The sequence below is a fragment of the Triturus cristatus genome, chromosome 4_1, assembly GCF_964204655.1.
Source record: "Triturus cristatus chromosome 4_1, aTriCri1.1, whole genome shotgun sequence".
Lineage (NCBI taxonomy): Eukaryota > Metazoa > Chordata > Amphibia > Caudata > Salamandridae > Triturus > Triturus cristatus.
In genome coordinates this window covers 887,939,598-887,953,962 of record NC_140585.1, presented here as the reverse complement: position 1 = coordinate 887,953,962, position 14,365 = coordinate 887,939,598, and the positions used below count along the sequence as shown (strand labels likewise).

General features: G+C 44.1%; 1 protein-coding gene across 4 annotated transcripts in view; it reads left to right on the top strand.

Annotated features, from left to right (window-relative positions):
* The first annotated feature begins 5,259 nt into the window (after window positions 1–5,259).
* The window catches only part of NRF1 (nuclear respiratory factor 1), a 687,565-nt gene continuing 678,459 nt past the window's right edge, over window positions 5,260–14,365 (top strand). For all 4 annotated transcript variants that reach the window (XM_085653634.1, XM_085653631.1, XM_085653635.1 and 1 more), the window contains exon 1: window positions 5,260–5,396. The gene's annotated coding sequence lies outside the window, so the exon portion shown is untranslated. The remainder of the gene's footprint in view (window positions 5,397–14,365) is intronic.

Genomic DNA, 14,365 nt, shown 5'->3' with positions numbered 1-14,365 from the left:
GAACAGCAGTTAATGTCCGGCGGCGCAATTTTCACGCGTTAAAGATTTAACAACAGCAGCGATGATGATAGTGTTACAAAGATACAACCATTTTTCCTTACCGTGAGATCGTAGGTACACACACATGATGGGACGCGGCAGCAGAGGTTAGGTACTTTTTGCAGACGGGCGCCGTCCAGTCCGCCTCAGCCTGCCAGCAATCCTCACTCAAAGTATGGCCCCTCCGGGTGGCTCGCATAGAACTCCGCCCTCTTCTTCCTAATGCTGCTATGTCCAATCTCACGCTCACCGTCTCCCCTGAAAGCTCCTCCTCCCTGTACCGCCCACCTCATCTCAACAGACCGCAGCCGGTATTCTGTATGTGCTTGCTTCAGGGTTTCGTTCTCCGATCTTCACCTGTCTTGCCTATTCCCTCTCCTCCCTACTCTTTCTAGCAGTTTTCGCCTCTCTCTGTCAGTGCCTCTTACTTTCTCCGTGTGGCCACAATTTTTTCTTTCCGCATCGACTCTTTGCTATGTGCCTCATCGTGTCTGACCCTCCCATTTCTTCGAATCTGCTGCCATATACATTTGCTCCGCCCTGTGTTCTACCTCTGTCTCTCTCGTCACCTTTCACCGTAACCTGTGCCCCCCCCCTCGCCTGCACACAGTGCGCTTGCGCCTTACAATTGAGTGTGATAACAACTGTACCGCCACCCCAGAAACGAATTTGGGTAAGACTTTGCTTGGGTAAGTAACTTCGCTGACCTAAAATTGTGATATTTATATGCCTTAAAAAATTTCGAAGGAGGCACAAGGCGAGTTAGTTGCAAGAGACCAGCTTGCTGCCTGATACTTGAGTTTACTCCGGGTAACTCGGGGATAACTAAAGATACAAGAAATCCAAAACAAAACCGATACAGCATAACATGGCTGCTGGGTGATGAAGTCTCCTGTTAAACTTTGAGCTTCAGTACTTACCATAACAACCGAATTTCAGTGAACCATTAAAGAAGGGGAAGTATATTCTGGGTGATATATAGAGTACATTTTTTACTAGCTCTGGAGCAGTCTATCTTTCCAAGCCCATCGGGAGTCTGAGGAAGATGTTTATTTGTCTGATCTGATAGCTGATCTTTCATAATCCCACCCTCCTGCATAACGTTCAGTACAATCTATCTGGTGGGTCATCAGTGGCCTTTGAAGGTTGTGCTTCCTAACCCCCTGACGGCTCTAGTTAATATTGTAATAATATTTGCACCACATTCTACTGCTTTTGCATTGCGGGTAAGTACATAACATCTCAAGTCCATTGTAATATGGTGTAGATACATTAGATACATTTTCTGCCATCAACTATGGTTTTTTTAAACATAAAAATTGACATATCTTTCTTGATTGTTGTAATATCTCCACAATTAACCAGTTCTCGGGGAGCACATCCCTGATGAATAATTCTAGTTCAAGATTTCACTCTTTTCCCCTCGAATGATAAGAAGTTATTGTGTAGTTGCCCTTTGTGAGCAACAGAATTTTTATTTCCAGTAGACATCTGCCATTGAAACTTTCTATTTCGTTTTCTTTCAGTGGTCTGGTGGGTGTGAAGATCTTCTGCCCAGTTAGCCGGGTACATTTGACATTCTACAGGACTCATCGGTTTCATACATACCATGATATTTTTATTATTTTCTGAATAGAGGGCCCAGGCCAGTTCAAGGTGACATGCCTATAAAATTGATCAGTCTACAGCAAGCATCCTAATCGGTGCTCTCCGTGCTTCAAAGAGAGGGATAAAGTTATCAGTTCCTATACATATACTTTTTACTTTATGTCTTTACCTCTTCTGATAAGAGTACCAGAAGACTTTGATAAATCATGTTTGTGTACTTGGGTTCATACAGATAGCAGGAATATCTCTGAGTTGTAACCATTAAAAGGCCTGCCAGTTTCAGATTTTATCAATCTCTTCCACTCCACGCATTTCTTAAATGATGCAAGGGTATGAATGTATTAACTCCATGACACCTAATGGCGGTGGGTCGTTACCTGGGCAATGACTGGATTATGCAATCGACTCTGTTGATAGGGTTGAACGTGTGATTTTAAGGAGTTCTGCCTACAAAAGGTATTCCCTGTTCTTGTTTCCAAACATCCTCTCTTCATTCTTCCCTGGTTTATCTCACCCTTCCATGTTCCATTCCTTCGTTCCTTCTTACATGTTCGCTCCCTCACTTTCTAACACTCTTCTCCGTCGCCACTGCGTTTCTTAATTTCCAGCCTGTCGTTCCCTTTTCTCATTTTCTATCCTGCTCTCTCAGTCACCATCTTTCTTCCCCCTTAGACCTACCATCCTATCTTCACTGTTTCATCCCTTTCTTTATCGGGGTTTCTCTTCTTTTCTTTGATGCTCTCGCGAACTATTTTCTGTCCCTCTCGACCCAATCTACTGCTCTTTCACACACTCGCCTGAAGCGCCTTTTCTCACCCTCTCCTGCTCCCTTGACATATCTTTCTCTCCCCTCAAAGACCCCTTGTTCTTGCTGGTCTTTATCAATCCAAACCCTCTTCCCTTGCTCACAGGCTCTCCCCACTTTTACTCCCCTCACTCTCCCAGAATCTCCGCTCCATACGTGAACGAGCCAGGATATCATACATGGTCTCACTAGCTCCTCCTTGCTTTCCCTATCTTCTGAAACTCCGCTCTCTTCATACTTTGCCCCGTCTCCACCTTTTGTCTTTTTCGTTCCAGTTTCCCATCACTCTGTCCCCCTTTACATCTCCTGCTCATCACTCTTCTGAACCCTTCTTCTCCCTGGTCCTGTTTCTACTTTGTGCTTTCTTCGCTCCCTTTTCTCCTTCACTTCACCATCTTTTCGGACCCTCATTTTCGCCTCTTTCCCTTTCCTATTTTTATATCTGCATTGTCCTTTTCTATCACTCCCTTACGTTGTCGCCTACCTCTCTCCCACTTTATATATCTACCCTCTTCTGACCGCTCCTTTCGTCACACCTTTCTTCCCCTTTATAGCCCATCTCTTTATCCCGCCCGTCTTTCATATTCTGCCATATTTTTCCTTTTTTACATTACGTTCCCGTGCTCACATTATTCTCCCTTCATAAATTCCTTGTCTTGCACACTCTCCAGCCCCCTCTGCCCTTACCAATCCCACCTCTCTTTCATCTCTCTTTGCACCTCGCCATGACACTTCTCTCCCACCTACTCCATCTTCAATGACGTCACTTCATTTCAAGAACCTTTGATGTTCCTAAACCCCCTCGCTCTCTCTGTACACACTCTTACTTCACTTCCTGTCACTCTCTCCCTCCTGCTCCTTCTCGCCTTCCTCTGACTCTCCATCTGTCTTGTTCTCTGCCTGCCCCGCCCTCTCTAGCCTCTCTTCAACAGTCAAAGCCTTCCCTTTCTCCCCCCTCTCTCGCACTTGAACCCCCACGCCCCCAGCCCTTCTCACTCACACAGATATCTAAGCCTCAGAAATCCATTTATAGGGAACCTTGGTAAATTGTAATTGCATTTATATAACACTTACTACCCCTGACGAGGTGCTGAAGCGCTTTACCCTGGGCAGCATGCTGCTACGGAACCCAAGGTTGGTGGCTAGTCATGTTATTGGTTATTGGGGTTAGTTTAGTGACTCAAGCAACTATTCCATGCATTCACTAGAATTTCCTTGGAGTAGATGAAATAAATAGCAGTTGGATGTTAACATTAGTGGGGTGGGGGAGTGGTTGAGGTATGTGAGTTGATGCAGATGTTTATTGGGATTCTTCATGCTGATGTTTGGTGAGATTAATAAAATACAGATTAATGCAGATATTCTGAACCCTTTCCATGTTACAAGCAATAGGCAGTTCTCGGGCACCGCCTCCTTGTCCTAGCCTCATCGCAGCCCTTGACCCTTTGTGCAGCAAACCACTCACTAGTGTTGTTTGTGACTAAACCTTTCCAGCAAACAGAAAACAAGCATTGGCATAGCCAATAGGTCTCGCCTTTGGGACCTTATAAGTGTTTAGCCATGCAACAGTTGATGGTGTTGCACCAAGGATATTGTGCTGCATAACTTAATACTTAGAAGGTCCCAAAAGCGAGACCTATTGGCTATGCCAATGCTTGTTTATTTGGTAGGCTTGGGGAGATTAAGTGATTTGCCCAGAATCACAGGATGCTGAGCGAGGGTGAATTTGTGTTTAGTTATGCAACTGTTGCATGGCTAAACACTTATAAGGTCCCAAAGGCGAGACCTATTGGCTATGCCAATGCTTGTTATAGGTGTGTTTGAAATGCGCTACTAACAAGCTGTAGCCCGATGACTGACGAGGAGGGAGGGGCGAAGGGAGGGGGGAGTGAGAGCACAGAGCAGGGGGTGGTGGCAGAGAGCGCCTCGCGGACAGCAAGCCTGTGTTTACAATCCCTAGTGGGGGTGGGGTCATGGCCTTCACAGACGCCTGCCAAAAGCTTTTTAAATGTTAGCTCGTCACTAACTAAAACGCCATTGCCTCATGAAATCAGTATCCCGTGTCCTTTGTCTAAATAAAACTCACCGTGAAAACGAAGAGGACGTGCCCCGCTACTGCTTAAAACCCAGGTGTACGCGCGGTATATTTAAATTAACAAAGTGCTTCAGACTGCTCGCGTCTCTAAATGCAAGTACAAAACAAGCATTGGCCGCGCGGCCGTGAAATTAACGCCGCGCGGCCATGAAAGACAAAGTGAGCCACATGGAAGGGGGGGGGGCGGTGCAACAAAGGGAAGGCTGGCATATGGTGAGCACTTTCGCGGCCGCTTTGATGTTCTCAGTGGCCGCACGGCTCACTGAGAACATCAAAACTGCCGCGAAAGTGATCAGCAGGCTGACAAATGGTGCGCGCGCCCGGCGCACATGCACTGTATTTGGCGGCCTGAAAAGCACTAGTTTGCACTTCCAAATCCCGCTTTCTATAGCTCTCGCCAGAGCAGCGCTAAAGCGCTGGCTCAGGCGAGACCTAAAAACATGTCATTTTGGTAAAGACAGAGGCACTGGACAAGAAAGATCGAAGGCCCCGACCCCTAGACTGAAGAGCAAGCATGCTGCAATAAAATCGGTTTCGTCTGGCGCCATGAGGGAATCAGTCAATCCTAAAACCTTAGGTTTCCGTTTGTTACATAATGATAATTTGCCTAGCATTAACATGGAGATACAAAAAAACAGGCCTTTGCCGGTTTGTATAGGCGAGTTAAGAGTCGCAGCCCGTCTCAAGATGGCCCCAATAGTGTGGCGTATAGTGATGGTGACGTCATTGCGTCGTTGACGGTTGTGCGCAGGCGCCTTTGCTTGCGTCGGTGCTCGTCCCCCGGCTGGCTCGCCATTGCTCGCGCAGGTCCCTCACGGCGCAGGCCCGCTGCAGCGCAGCCGCTCTGAGGTGAGTGCCCTACCGCGCAAGCTCACACTCCAGAGCCGGCGCAGCCGCAGCACTGGCCTGATGAGCGGCAGGACACGGCTGTCTCCTTTCTCGGGAGCAGTTGCTATAAAACACAGGATCCGTGACCCGGGCTCAGTGTCCCACTCTAGGCCGCCGTCCAGCAAAGAGGAGGGCGGGCCGCAGAGCCCGAGATGGGAGGGGTAGCAAGGCGCCATAACCGGAGAGGACCTAGTTGTGGGAGGGCATAATGTGCCTGGCGGGGATGAGACATGGACGCCCTCGTGCTCATGGGGGCAGGGTCGTTGGTAGTTACCGAGGCACCAACACACAGAGAGAGGGGAACCTTGACTCTGAGGATATGGAACCTACAACAGAGGCACCCCCCCACATGGTCGCTCCACCCGAATCCCAATAAATTCAGACCACCACAAGTTTGTGTTTTATGGAAGATTTGAGGCCGCAGTTTAATAGGCATTAGGGAAACATTAACATGAAATTAAGTTAACGATAGTATGTACGATGTAAAACTGAGAGTGAATTAAAACCTTAGATACAAACAAAGCTGTAGCTTAAATTGAGAAACTTGGCGCGAACTAAAACACTCAAGATGTATTGTAGCGCAACAATGGCACAGCAGTGAAAGGGAACAAAACAATGAAAGGGCACTAATCGTTTTACATTTTCCCATACTGATGGTTGTCTCCACCCCTTCCTTAACCGAGCACAACCCATGTGCATGTTTATTTACATGTATTTAACTCGCATAATAAATGTGAGGTAGAAGCAGAAAACAACCTTCAACTTGACTGGTGGCGGATCCGGGCGAGCTTATGTTTACATTAAAGTGGGTATTTTATACCTAAACAAATTGAAGCAAACACTATTAATGGCACTCGGACATAAAGGCCATTCCAGTGTGCTCAGATTCAGGTCTGCCCCATGTCAAATCTGTACAAGTACTCCACCGTTACGTTGTTTTTTTCTCTCCATATTTGTGTGCTGTCCCTTTTTTAAATTGATGAATATGGTTTTTGACTTTGTTAGTAACTTTGCGAGACCATCAATTAACTCGTGAATGAAAACGGGGAGTCTTGTGTATAATGTAACTTCTGGTACTAGGTTTGTGAGTAATCCTTCTAAGCTTTTTGTATTGACTTCTTGTGACTAGAACAATTTACTCTTTCATCTAGTCTGTGAGGCAACGTAATATATTTTTATATTCACTTTGTAACATCTCATTAATCCTTTCTCCCAGCACCGAACGCCCTTCTGCCGGCATGCCTTTTCATTCCTACATTAAACCCTGAGATAAAGAACTGCTTCAGTACAGACACATATATTTTTTTAATTTCCAGTCTTGGCAACCATTTTTTTTCTACCTGTCACGGAGAGATTTACAGAACATTTCCATTTTGATTTGAAGCACGTGCTAGGTCTGACTAGTGCTTCCAAAATTACACTCATTCAGGTTTGTTTTTAATATAGCATTTATACTGTATTTTAAACGAGTATTTCATATTCCACATTCCAAACTGATGCTGGTTTTTGGGCTTCAAAAGTATTGCGACAGCCTAGAAGCCTAATGAAAAACTTTGGCAAATCCCATATGTCTGATGTTCATGTGGCAAAGGATACAAATATAGTCGTGCAGAAAAGTGATGGTGAAATTGGCAGTAATGAAGGTGGTGGTAATGCTGGATGATGTGATGGTGGCAGCGGTGATAGCTCGCACTCAAGTCTTGACTAAAACAAGCAGAATGGAGTAAACCTTAGATTGCCAACTCTCGTTTCATTCAAGTAAATCTCTCCTTGCTTTCCATCCTCTGTATGAGTCCTCTCTCCGAGCAGTGCCTACTCTAAGCCACATGCATGTTTTACCTTAAGCCCTATTATTGTCTGTGATGGTTACCCACACCTCATTTCAAAGATCACATCATCTGCTTTAAGTCATGCCCCTGCATTCTAACAACATCTAATATTCTCTAGCTCTTCTATTAAAACCGCCATCCAATGTATGAAATCATAGGCCCCATCCTCTCATTAAAGATAAATCCTATTAATTTAATCTATTACATAGAAACAGGAGTAAAGGCATGGCATACTTTTCTTAAGAGCACAAGTCTCATCCCAATGACCAAAAACCTACTAACCCTGGGATCCAGATCTGTTTGCTGCCCAGTATAAAGTGCTACACCACCTCCTTTGGGTTAGTGCACTCTATATAAATGTAGTTTGAATACAAATGCAGTATAGAACTTGTGCAAATAGTAATGTCATAACACTCATAGGTGTAGTTGGTAATTGTAGTTCATACAGGCTACATAATAATTCCCTTTTACTTCTTGACACTTACATTCACATACAGCAGAATTGCTAAGAGATATGTTATTCAGCCAGTACCATACCAGTCCACAGCAAATGAGCCACCCATCAATTGAACTGGCACTGAAGAAATGGGCAACATGCTGCTGGCCAATGGAGGATTTTAATTTAGTCCACTACTGCAGGTCTCAACTAACTACATTCTACTCATGCTTCTTGACATCTTACAATATCAGTCGTATATGGGATCAGAGGCGCAACTAGGGCCACATTTCGGCGGGGGCTAAGAAAAAATTTCGGGGAGGGCTGAATCTTTTAAGCCATAGGCAGAGGGGAGCTGCAGGGGCTCTTAGAAGGGGTGAAACAACAGCGAGGCCTCATTAACTTGCAAATGGTCTTTTAAAGACCTGTGAAGTGCTCGGGTGCGGCTGTGTGCGCGCCGGGAAGCTGTCTCATCCCGGGCTGCCACACACGACGGGGGGGGGGGGGTGGGGGGGGCTGGGCTGGAGCCCTGTGAGTCCAATGGGTGTTGCGCGCCTGTATGGGATGATATTCACTAAGTCTGTCCCAGCATATTTCTCCCTTTAACCCATGGCTGCTTAAGATCATACACTTTGACCACACTATCTCAGAATAGACAACCCAGTGCATTAACTAGTTAAGTGAACTATGAACGGTACAAATACCATAAAAGGACTAGCAATCCTGCTAAAATATTATAAAGAGACTTGCAATCCTGCTCAAATTTGTCAGCTTACTGAAAACCATAAACTTCGCGCCTGTGTATCACACTTATTTCATCCATCGTTCTGTACCCCATTTCTTGGTAAGCACCCCCATGGTGGTTGGTGAAACTGAAACACTTCCACACAGGATCAATACAAAGATAACATACTTTCAAGCTTACACGGTGTATCCTGCTACCCATGTTGACATGCTCTTCAGCACCCCACATAGAGGTAGTACGTGAAATCTAAGTATTGCAATACAACGCTGTTCGAGCTGCTGAAGAGCACGCTGTAGCCAAAACATTTGTTGCAGTTCTGAGCTGTGCCGAAACTAGATGGCCAATACAAAACAGTTGATGGACAGAATGCAGAACAATGTCATACATTCACCCCAGTACAGAGATCTGGGCCTAAATCCATCGTTTTTTTGCTCACCATGCCGTTCCAGTTTGAACCCAGCCATATGCAAATCAGTCTTGACCCTGTGCCTCATGGGTACAGCCCAGCCCGAACTGCCAAGCCAGGTCCTCCCGGGACTGGAAACAAGCATCCCAGGCCCGGTTTCGGGGTTTCACACCTCTTCAGCCAGGATACCTTGATTCCAGTGGCATGGAGAGCACGGGACCCACGTCTGGGCATACCCTTCCCACTCGGGGTGACAAATGCAAAAATAACAGTTGATGGACAGAATGCAGAACAATGTCATACATTCACCCTAGTACAGAGATCTGGGCCTAAATCCATCATTTTTTTGCTACTAGATGGCCAGCATTTCCCTGTTAATTCTCAACCAGTTTTGTTAATTTTCAGCTGCATCACATACAATAGGCTGAGTGGAATTTGAAAAATCAAGCCACTAATAAAGAGTAAAAATATTCAGTGTTTGGTTTACAGATACCGTAAGAGATGTTTGCTTTTCATCCAATAATTCTTACTTTTTTTTATTTTGCTTATTCTGCCTACTTTTTTATATGCAGGTATTGGTGAAGCAAATAGCTTAACACTTGTATTATAAATGCAAATCCTTTTGTTTTGAGGGTGCATGTTTGTTTTGGCAGTTTTGGATGTGTTCTCCAGCCTCCATTGTCATGTGTAAGGGACGGTTTTAACTCGGAGCGGTACTGCAGCCCTGGGAAATGAGCACTGTCAATAGCCTCTGAAAAATGGACACTGTAAAAAGAAAGCGGGTCTTTTACCCCCTTGTTGCATCAGTTTTTCAGATGCTTTTGTCATCCCTTGCTTTCCAGTGCCAAGCAAGCACTGAGAAATCTGATGGCATGCTATATAAATATCTAACCTGTTGGCTTTTGTAATTCTTTGTTTTAGCATTTAGTGATACAACTGCTAGATGTCCAGAGTTTTACAGCACACAGATCAGTAGGAGTATATACCCCGCTGCTATTCAATATAACCCAGTGGTTTTTTTAACCTGAGTGTGTGGTCTGGGACCCTTGGGGCAGTGAAGCCTACTCTGGGTCAGCGACTGCTTAGAAAATTAAATCGAATTGACAGATTAAAAAACAATATTAATAAAGAAGCAAAATGTACAATTGAACACTTTAAAACTTTCTTTAAATGTTAAAGTACTTGACATTGGAGGCTAACAATTAAATTAGTATACTTATATTGATTCCTGGGAGCAGTGCAAGCGCATCAAACAGAATACAGTATAGACGATGAGTGGACTCAATTGAATTCAGTAAAACTCCCATCTATTTTTTGTGTACTGTTTATGCGGTTCAGATAATCAAAAATGCTTGGGCTGTGACCCCATCTTAGAGTAAAGGCTAATTGAGGGTCCCTGGAGTCCAAAAATCATTCAGTCGCGGTCCCTGGGTTCCAGTCCTGATTAAGTGGGGGTTCACATAAGTCAAAAGGTTAAGAACCACGTATCGGTCTTCAAACAGGCTGGCTTCTATTCAATATGATTCTCTAACAGTGTGAAGCAACCAAATGCCATATCAACTGACAATTCTGGCTCTGTCTACTGGATATTCATTGTTTAGATTAATTATTGTATCCTCCTTTCCCATTTACCCTCCTGCAAGAGTGCTGGCACTGTTGGATAACCTTCATACCTGCAATTCAGCGCTTTCCCATCTGTTAGGAGCATAATACTTCCCTATTCCTGCAGGCATCCTCATTAGGAATTGGAATTCCATAGAGTGTAATGGCCTCGTTAAAATCGCCACATAAGTGTCCCCTAAAGGGGCTGTCTCTCAAGATTCCATGTACATAAACTGGAAAGGGCTATGTTGGCGATGTGTAGGATTACTGAGGTGGAAAATCTGTACCTTTTTAAACAAAGGTGCCAATTTGTGTGGACTTTGAGCATCCCAAGACTCCGTAGTAATTTAGGACAAGGTCTATAAGCTGAAAACTTGTCAGATAAATTGTGAAATTCAGATATCATCTTTTGCTTCGAACACTTTAACAAAGGAAGTGTGTTCTAGGAGACTGAAGAGGGAGTATGGCAGACTGGTGGATCTGGAATAAGAAAGTATGCTGGCTGTTGTGCAAGCACAGTCCCATGTTCCTACTCCGTTGCCAGGAGCTAAGCTCCCAAGGGTTGCCTGGGCTTTAAGTATGCAATTCTGGAATGGTACTAGTTTGCAGCTGCGGTTCACATTGTTATTGTCTTAAGGTTACTGACCACTTTCCATCAGGCCTCCCAGAGTTGCTTTATTCGCTCTCTTGACGTCACTCCCCACCCCTACAAGCTGCACATCTACACAACTGTTACATAATCATTTCATTTTATCGTGATTGTATACATTTGAGTATCCATAACTTCTATGATCATGTGAACATATTTTCCGAACTGTATGTTGAATTGCTTTAGTCATTTCTTTGATTGTGGGTAGATTTGTCAGTGCCTCACAAGATGAGAACTGTATGATTCAAAATATGAGCAGTAAAATTAATTTTGGCTGATAAGAGAAAAGTAAGGTTTCAAGGTGGGGGTCAATGCTGCACTAGCAGCAGTAGCATTCTGATCCTCATCAGCTGAGCAAGCTGCAGGAAATTACCATTTTCGTTATTGAGTTAAGACATGTAGGGTAAATGGTAGGGATAAGTCATAAAATTAGTTAATGGATTCTCATCTGTTAGAAGAGGTGCGCACTCAGATTAGATCTGGACTCAATCATCGTACTAATTTCTTATTCCTTGCATACTATGTGTTTTAGTTATTTTTTATCCTTGCTGTCCTAATGTGATACCTTTTTAAAGGTTTGATTTTAGGACTGTTTACTGTAACCGGGCGGTACACATGAAGGATCTCTGCTCAGGTTAGAAGAAAAAGCTATCTTGTTCTTCCGTTTAGTGGCGGCGGCTTAATTTTGTCACTCATATGCAGTCTTTAGATACTCTAAAGTCCTAAACTCAGTCGAGCAGCTTAGATTGCTTTTGTGTGTGGACTGTACATAACTAGAGGGCAGCTGAGCAGGCACCTTCTACTAGACGCAGTTTGTAGTTAAAAATAAGCATGGGCATAGCTTATAGGTCTTGCCTATGCAAGAGCTATTGGCTTTGGCAGTGTGCTTTAGCCATGTTGTACACCAGAGTGGCTGCTGTTCAGCATGGATTAAGTTGGTAGAGTAGAGGCATGGAGTGTCGTAGAGTGGCCTAGCATAAAGTGAAGTGGCACACAGCAAATTGGGGTGAAGCAGTGTTGAGTTGAGGGTCGCAAAGTATTATACAGTGGAGTGGTGTAGCGTGGAGTACAGTGCCATAGAGTGGAATGATGTAGAATCGAGGGGCGTAAAGTGGCATAGCATAGATTGGAATCAAGTGTCATAGAGTGGAGTGCCTAAACTAGAGTGAAGGGGTTGGGGTGGAGTAGTGTAGAGTGAGGTGGCGTAAAATGGAGTGGTGCAGGGTAGAGTGTATTGGTGTATTGTGGCACTGTGTGGAAATGCATAGTGTCGTGGAGTGGCAAAGAGTTGAGTCGGGAACCGTGGCGTAGAGTGTTCTAGATTATAGTGGAGTGGAATACATTAGAGTGCAGTGACATAGGATGAGTGGCGTAGAGTTTGGCAGCGGAGAGTGCGGTGTTGCCTTGTAGTTTCATGGAGTGCAGTGGTGTAGATTGACGTAGAGTAGAATGGAAAGTAGTAGGGTATAGTACAGTGGGGCAGAGTAGAATAGATTGGCATAAAGTGCAGTGACATGTAGAGTGCAATGGTGTAGTGTATAGTGGCATATAGTGCATTGTTTTTGATTAGTGGTGTAGAGTATGTTAGCTTAGTGTGTAGTGGTTTGGAGTAGAGTACAGCGGGGTGTTATTGAGTAGGTTATTCAGCATAGAGGGCAATGGCGTAGCGTACATTGTTTCAGAATAGAGTAGATTGGTATGGTGTGGTACATAGTAGAGTGGCCTAGACTGTATTGGTGTAAAGAGCAGTTTTGAAGAGTGCGTTGGTGCAGAGTTGTGTGCATTGCATAGAGTATAGTGGTAGACAAGAGAGAATGTGGATTGGAGTATGTATGGGGTTGTAGTGCACGGTCTTAACAGATAAAACATTTTTACTTGAATTGACCATTACGTTTGCACAGACATACATTTTTACAGATAAAACTGTACAGTGCACAAATGATGTGTGGAAATGTCAGTTACCTAGTGTATAGATTTGTTTTGGTCATTTTAAAATGTTTCCACCACACTTCAGAATTACAAAAAAAGTGCTTCATTTGGGCTTTCTTAATTGTGATATATACCGAAATAGCTGCACAGAGCAATTACAATTTCAGTTTGTGTGCTAGAAATAAAATCCTCTCAGAGCAAGATTGTCACACAAACCCTCTTTCTTTGAAGTCCGAGAAAGAAAAGTAAATACCAAGCTCCTTTGGCAGACAGAGCCTGACATTTGACCTTTGTCTTTGAGTGCACAGCACATGTGATGAGATAAGAACAAGATTTAGGGATGTTTACAGAAAGTGAGCACTGTGAAAGAAATCAGGGTATGCTTCACCTGAAGGGGAGGGATGAACTCAAGCTGGACAGCCCAAAACAACAAATAGAAAGCAAGCAAATGTGAGTTGCAAACCTCAAAGCCAATGGTAAAATGCCATTAATGGAATGCATTGGAAGCTTTTTGAATGCTCCCAAGACGTCTTTAGCAAACCTGACCGCTTTGCTGTCGGTAGGCCTTGACCTAATAAATCCAGGAAATAGAAAGCAAGCAAGTGTGAGTTACTAACCACAACGATAATGGTAAGCAGTGGGTAAAATGCATTCCTAGAGAAACTTTCTGAATGCTGCAAACATGTCTTTATGTACTGTCTGGTAGGCTTCGACCTAAAGAGTAAATCCCAACCCTCGTGCAGACAAACTATTTCCCAGATCTTGCCATTCTCTGCTTATGCACTGAGTAGTAAGGAACTCAGGTAGGGCAAGTCAGGGATGTGGAATTCCTATAGCCCGACGCCCAGGGCATATTGTTTGGGGTCAAGGGCAACAAGTTTTCATGTGTATTTTGTCCTTGGGACAAGTAGGCCCGACCCCCTACAGCACAAACCCTTTGGCTGCCAGTTTGCATTACCACATTATGACTCAAGGAAGGGCATTGTCTGCAGTTAAGGTAATATTTGTATCCGTGTGTTAACACTGTTCAAACCTGTATTTATGGTTCAATAATGCAAAGCCTTCATTATTAGGGTGAGCACTAAAAGTAAATGTTGTAAGCTCGACCTGCACTACTGACGGTGTTTCCAGTATAAACGTGTACACATGTTTTCAAAGTTTAGTAATATGAGGCTGTGTGTAATGCTCCCAGAATGCTCTCTGATCATACGCAAATATTTGCAGAAGCTTGAAAGCAACAGTGATGATTCTTTGCTTTCAAAATAAAATGTTCACAAAAAAATGCAAGTAGGAAAACACATTTTGCTAAACTACTGTAAGATTTTAGGTACCAT